The sequence below is a fragment of the Saccostrea cucullata genome, unplaced genomic scaffold (genome assembly GCF_032062105.1).
Source record: "Saccostrea cucullata isolate Sc308-1 unplaced genomic scaffold, CSIRO_AGI_Scuc_v1 ctg4620, whole genome shotgun sequence".
In the NCBI taxonomy this organism is placed as follows: Eukaryota; Metazoa; Mollusca; class Bivalvia; order Ostreida; family Ostreidae; genus Saccostrea; species Saccostrea cuccullata.
In genome coordinates this window covers 57,552-64,682 of record NW_026939923.1, presented here as the reverse complement: position 1 = coordinate 64,682, position 7,131 = coordinate 57,552, and the positions used below count along the sequence as shown (strand labels likewise).

General features: G+C 31.6%; 1 long non-coding RNA gene across 1 annotated transcript; it reads left to right on the top strand.

The window, feature by feature from the left end:
* The first annotated feature begins 4,260 nt into the window (after positions 1–4,260).
* On the top strand, positions 4,261–6,492 carry LOC134254292 (uncharacterized). Its single transcript, XR_009989288.1, has 5 exons — positions 4,261–4,327; positions 4,861–4,968; positions 5,430–5,513; positions 5,962–6,056; positions 6,410–6,492. It is a non-coding gene; the product is annotated as an uncharacterized LOC134254292 (long non-coding RNA).
* Positions 6,493–7,131: the final 639 nt, after the last annotated feature.

Genomic DNA, 7,131 nt, shown 5'->3' with positions numbered 1-7,131 from the left:
ATCCGAGTGTGTACGGTAGCGGGTAAAGAAGACAATAGGTGTCACTGCTAAATTATACAGAAGAACACTCGCCGGTTTTCACTGGAAGTTAGTTACGCAACATTACGCGATAGGTAGACTCTTCTTCAAGACAGTTTGAATTTGAGAAATTCAACACCAACACATACGTAATACAAATATGCAATGTACAATCCTTCAACCTCTTCTTAGAGTAAATAAATAATTTTTTTTTAATATACCGACGTAAGATAAAATGAACGATTAATGAAAAAGAAGATTGATGTAAAAACCAACCGGGGAAAGGCACAAATTGATTAAAGATTTAAGCAAAAATAAATATATGAGAAGGGGTACATTACATCCAAAGTTTTGTAAAAATTACTGGTTCCTAATATTTTTTGTTAAGTCGTGTTAGTGTGTGTGTGGGACAGTTGAGTGAGGAATTTGTTTGATTATCAATCAACTAAAAATAGTTCATAGTATATTTCCTTAACTTTTTCTCAGTAATTAAGAATAATTAAAAATCAAACACAATTTATATGCAGTATTATGACAGTAAAAAAAATCAGCCAGAGTTTAACTATACATGTAATTTAAACTTTGCCTGGGTCGATACATTGATTTTTTGGAGAGAGAGAGAGAGAGGGGAGAGAGAGAGAGAGAGAGAGAGATGAATGGTAACTCGTCACGGAAGATAGTGGGAACCTACAGTTAGCGAATAATCTTAATCTTTTGAAAAGAATAAAACCTGAATCAAATAAATAATGATTACGGGACGGGTAAAAATTGATCAAATGGACAAAGAAATTTGCATCATTTGAAAAACTTACACATTTTTATAAATCATATTCAAGTACCGGTATACTACATTTTTTTCATGTAACGTGTGTGCATAGAAGGGGGGGGGGGGGCTTATACATGTATGCTAGAGGGTTCGAAATAAATATTTGTGAGCACTGGTTCGACGGACTACTGACTTCCAATTTTTACTTCTTCGTAAAATATTTTACTTGGCAAGTCCGCATTCTGCCTTATTATGTTAATATCACCGAGAAAAATTAACATTTTTGAATTAGAATAACTTTTTAATATATTTTATACTAAATTCGGACGTTTATCTGTGAAATTCTTAATCTGTTTTTAATATGTGCTTATTTGTAATTAATTGTGTCTTATTTATCTCATTCCCTTTGAAATAGGATTAAGACATTCCAATTGACAATCTGTGTCTCTGTCGAAATAACTGTTGCTCGTTAGGTGTTAATGCCTCGGGATTTGTTAATCCTTTACCAATAACTTTATTTGTATAATTACTTTATAACCTCTTTCATGTTTATTCTATCAAAGAAACACACCTGTCCATCAGTTAACTCAACTAGTGTCAAAAGTCAATTATTGTATACTCTAAGTCTTAGTCTTACAAATATCTAAGACCATTTTAATCTCTTCAGTTTGGAGGCCCGACGCTCTACCGGCCACATCCAACTCGATCAAGTCTCGTAAGATATTGTTGAAATTCATGTTGATTGTTATTCACCATTGTCTTTAATAACTTCGGAAACCTGGTTTACCAATTCTTGGACTTTATATTGAAAGACCATAAGGAATACGGCATCTTTACCCTTATTACGGCCCACAGCGCCACAACTTAATTTGTTATACTCGCCAACATTCCTTCTTCCCCGTTTATGCTCAAGAACGGATTTAGGCCAGGAATTACCTTCACAACTTATGACCAAAATCTCTAACTGGTTATATTAACATCATAACACCCTACGCCTACCTATTTTTATGAGATGAAATTTAATTTCGGCACATACAATTAAATTAATTCCAATTCACCGATAGATACAGGGGAAAAATGGAAGGTACGAAACATGTAATATTTTTGTTAAAATTGAATCATGATTAAAAAATACTTAAAGATTAAGTTTAAAAACTAAATAGTGGTCTAGTCCCCTCGGCAATGTGAATAAACGGAGCACTTGTCAAGGATTTAAGTAACTTAAAGTGTCAATACTGTTTGTATCTTTAAGAGAGAGTGAGCGAGGGAGGGAGAGAGAGAAGAAAAATATTTGAGAGTGGTGCTACTGCTAATATTAGTCTTACCGCTGACCTAGTAAATATAAATATTTTCCGTAAGATTACTATAATTGCTATTACATGAATTTTTATTACTAGTCTGATAATTATTTATTAGTCTCGGACTTACAGACATTGGGTGCTTATGAACCCTGTGTAAGCGACCAACCAACCATTCATTTAGAAATAATGTTTTAAGTGACAAAATTAACAAGGCATAGTACACGTTTATATACGGAACACTGTACTGTTCAATAGGGGAACTCCCGTATGAGCAAATGAAACCGGAAATCGTAAACAGGGGTATATAATAAAATTATTATATTACTTGTACAGATGTCCGAGAACATTAGTAAACTGAATTACCTAATAAAAATCAGTAATCATCAATATTTAGAAGAGTTACTTTTCTAACAAGAGACATCTGTCCTGTTTGTGAAAAGAAAATTGATACAACTTTCCGATCGTAAAAAGGGGGAGGGGGGCTCAACATTAAAGTCAGATATCTGTCTGCGAAGAAATAAATAGATGAAAAGTAACTTGATGATTAATTAATTTTAATTCTTTAATTGAACAGGAATAGATATATTCAACACATAAATTTAAACTTGATTTAGTTATTCTGAATCATTTTACAGATATCAATAATATTTAGATTAAAAAAATGATAACTGCCTGGGAGTTTTTTTTTTCATCAAAAATTAAAACAAGACTTTTTTTAAATGCAAAGTATAACACACAGTCAATTTCACACCACTGCAGCCTCCCCGAGAGCGAGAACAATAGGGAGAGTAATTATCAGTAAATGTCAGCACTTGTCTAAGTTTTTCAGCAGGGACAGTAAACGGGTCAGTAATTGTCTAAGTTTATCAGCACCGACTAAGATTGTCAGCACTTTTCTAAGTTTATCAGTACCGGCAGTAAAAAGGTCAGTAATTGTCTAAGTTTTTCAGTAAAGACAGCACATTGTCAGTAATTTTCTAAGTTTGTCAGTAAAAAATGGGAATGTCAGTACGTTTCTGACTTAGTAGTGTAGAGTTGACCAAGGTGGAATAGGTATTGTTGATATAGAGAGTAAATTACTGCATCAAAAGCCTCCTGGATAAAACGATTATTAGATAAAGAAAGTATAAAATGTAACACTGCATGAAAAGTGGCGTTTAATATAATTTAATAAATTCGTTTACTCCAGTAAATTTCTTGTATTGAATTTAATTTATGTATAACGGTACATTTTACATGAGATATATTGTGATATAATTAAGTACAGTTTTCAAATAAGTATAATCACATTTAATGCAAAATACGTCGAAAATAATATAGTTTAATTGAGAAAATTATACGTTTCGTTTAAGAATATCGACATGTTAAAGTAAATATGCTTATACTTAAAGTTTAAGTACATTTTTGGTATTTTCAATATTTCATAAATAATTCTTTATACCTAATGTAAACTTAATTTAAAACATTTTTGGAAAAAAAAACATTTAGGCACCCTATTAATTTAATTTATTCATTTCTCATTTTTATTTATTTAAACCTTATGTAGATTTTTTCAAAAATGTCGAATATAGCTTAGTTTTTTTCTCTATGATCGACTACTACTGTACAATTACATCGGGATCGAAGTCGGGCTAGAAAAGCAATTAATTTAAAAACAACAAACCGCGCCGAAATTCAATTTCTTGGAGAGTTCCACGCAGCCATGTTGAACTTGATCATGATGTTGTAAGGGGCGAAAGAGAGTGACACGAAAAGGAGAAGCATCATTAACTTTGGATGTAATTTCCGTTTTAACAGAAGATGAAGACATTTACGATCCTGTTTAGCGGTAGGAACAATATACAAAATTTTATCATGTGTCCTTGAATGAATAATTGCCTCTGCTACTAATAATGTTACTGTTCCTTGGTCTTGGCACTACACATAAAATGCCTGGCAGTAAAAACGTTTGGGCAAGCGCTATTTAAATTTTGTAATAATTATTTAACACTTTTAATTATCTCTCTTAAAGATGGATTTTAACCAGAATTTTCTCGTTTGGTATTGGTTTCAGAATTTAAGTCACTCAAGTGTTCCTCTGTTCAGCATTTACAGAGTATGTTGAACAATGTAATAAAATATTTATTTATTTCTTATGCATACACAAGAATTCAGCATTATTTTGATTATTTAAATAGTTGCAGTGGACTGTGCCTGAGACGATTCCCCACATCGCCGGCTATGGAGACAGCTTGTGAAAATGGTGAGAACCATGTAGCTCAAATTTCAATTAACACAAATAAACTAACAATGTTTTTATCAACCTGTATCTTTAAGCATAAGACAATAAAAAATATTGCAACAACTTGAAATGCTATATACCAAGTAAACAAGACGAGGTTTATATTCTTATTTTCCTTATCCTAAAAATGCAATAGCAATGGATTCTGAGCTATGCATAATTTTTTTTACGTTTAATTCTTAAGCATGAATTATTAAAAATAGCTATCATATTCTATGATGCACAATTATGCATGCATTATTTACAGGAATCCAAATGATCACAAGAAATGACAAAAGCAGTATGAAGAAAGATTTCTTAAATTTTCTGATAAGATCAATAAAATCACATGAATTGATTTTTTTAGCTCACCTGAGCCATTTTAAGACCAGAGCGAGTTTTCTTATCTGTGTCTTTTATTTGTCTGTCATCTATAAACTTTTCAAATTTTTACATTCATGAGAATTAATCCTAGTTTGAACAAAAAACCCTGCAAGATACATCTTTTCTTTCAGATATTGTGCCAGAAAAGTTTGAAGTAGCTATGGGAATGATCAACATTCAACTTGCTGAGCCTTCCTTCTGAAAGTGACTTGACCAGATATTTGGCTACCTAGTATGAGGTACGAACTAATCATTTGTTGTACGACTTATTGTGTATGAGATTGCCACCATTTACTAGAACATTGCATTCGCTGTCCACTTTAAAAACCTGCTATCAACAGTGTAATTTGTTAAATTAAATATATTTTACTTTATATTAAATCACTTGCTCATTATCCCAATAACTTGCATGTTAAATGCTGTAGATGCTAACCTTTTGCATTTTTGTTTACTCTTAAATTCCATGTGTTCCGAGTATGTACATCCATTTCATATCATGCTTTGTCGTCTCTAAATTTAATCTAATACATATCATAATATGTTTTTGAAATAATTCGCTGAACTAGATCACAAAGATTAAAGATTTCATTATTGTATGAATGTTATCTACTTGCTCTAATCATAAATACATCTGTTTGTATATTTTTTCTACGAGATGCCATACCTGCTTTTAATTTTTCATATTTTTTTTTATCCATAGTATCTTTCTGCTACATTAAATAAAATATCGTGGAGGAACTCGAAGAAAAGGGATGCACATCTCAACATATTCAAGGTCAAGCAGGTAAAATACATTCATTAATTGCTACAATAAAATGACAAAAAGTCACCAATCCCAAATTTACATGTACTTCCAAAAAATCTGTAGCTTGCTGCTGTGAAACTATAGATACGTAAGTCTTAATATATGAAAGGCTGTAAATGTTATTCTTTTCATTTTCGTAAACTTTGTAAATCTTCAAATTTCATGTGTTCGGACTACGGTACCATTATGTATGTTTCATATCATATTTTGCCGTCTATAAATTTGATCTATACATATAATTATATGGTTTTTTTTATGTAATTCACTTACCTAGATGACACAGAGAATTTTTTTTCATTGTGTAAAATGTTATCTTCTTGCTTAAGTCATAAGTATACCCTATTTGTATATTTTTTCTCCTTTTTTGTATATTCTTTCTACCGAGAGCCATACCTGTTATCAATTTTTCATATTTTGTTTGTGACAGCTTTTTACCATATCCATAGTATCTTGCTGCTAAATGAAAGAATTATTGTGGAGGAGCAGAGAAAAGGACACTTCAACATGTTCAAGGTCAAGGAGGTAAAAATAGTAATAAAATGCTCCAAAAACAAAAAAGATGGCGAAAAAATCATTAGTCCCCAATTTACATGTATAACAACATTAGCTTCATAATCTGTAGCTCGCTGGCCTGAAATTATAGATAACTATCTTTGTTTATTACCCAGACTTGAAAAAATGGCATATCTTTTGTGGTCTTCTGTAATTTTTTTAATTAATCAAAATTGAGCTGTGTTTCCTCTAGGTCAATTGATAATTTTACAATCAACTCAGATTTTGTGTACTATTTAATATATGCAATTGCATAAATCCGGAAGCACACATAAAATATGTATATATAGGCAAATGGGTATTTATTTTTATGTTTGTTGTAGAAATTAGGAGCTAGATGTGCTTCTCCAGAGCTGAAAACTTCTTGGCATGAAGAGAAGAAAAAGCAAGAAGAAGCAGTTATAAAGCAGTTATAAATATTGATTACGTCTTCATAGTACAAAAAATGATTCTAAAGATAATACTATCTATGAAATTAGAAAACTGAAGTTGCGTTCTGATGAATGTGAAAAAGTCTTCAAAGAACAGGACACCAGAAGTGCAACTCTCAAATCAAAGCACTCTACAAGGCAGAACATAAAGAGAACTAGGACAAATAAAGAATCTAAAAGAGTCAACCCTATGGATGTAGTAATTGAACAGAGATGGGCTTTTTTTCTGATGCTTGATTACAGATTGAAACTGTTATGTTTTTTTTTATTGTTTAAACATTTATTGGTTTGTTGTGTAGTATGCAATCACATACATTTTTATCTTGATTTATATATTACATATATGTACAAGTCTGACTTAAAAAATAAGTGCATGGACATTATTGTGGAAAAAAATAAGACAATCAAGGGTAGTCTGAAAGATCTTTGCTGGCAGTAAGTTGCAGATCTTGATACCCAAGTAAGAGAAGGGTGGCGTCTCTGACCGATCCTTTTGCTGTTGCTTGTGGGCGAGTGAGGCTTCTCTGTCAGTAGCTTAGTGAGTCATAGATGTAAAAAATAGAATAGGCAAATGAGGTAGAGACATTTCTGAGTAAAAAAAGGGGTGAATTGTG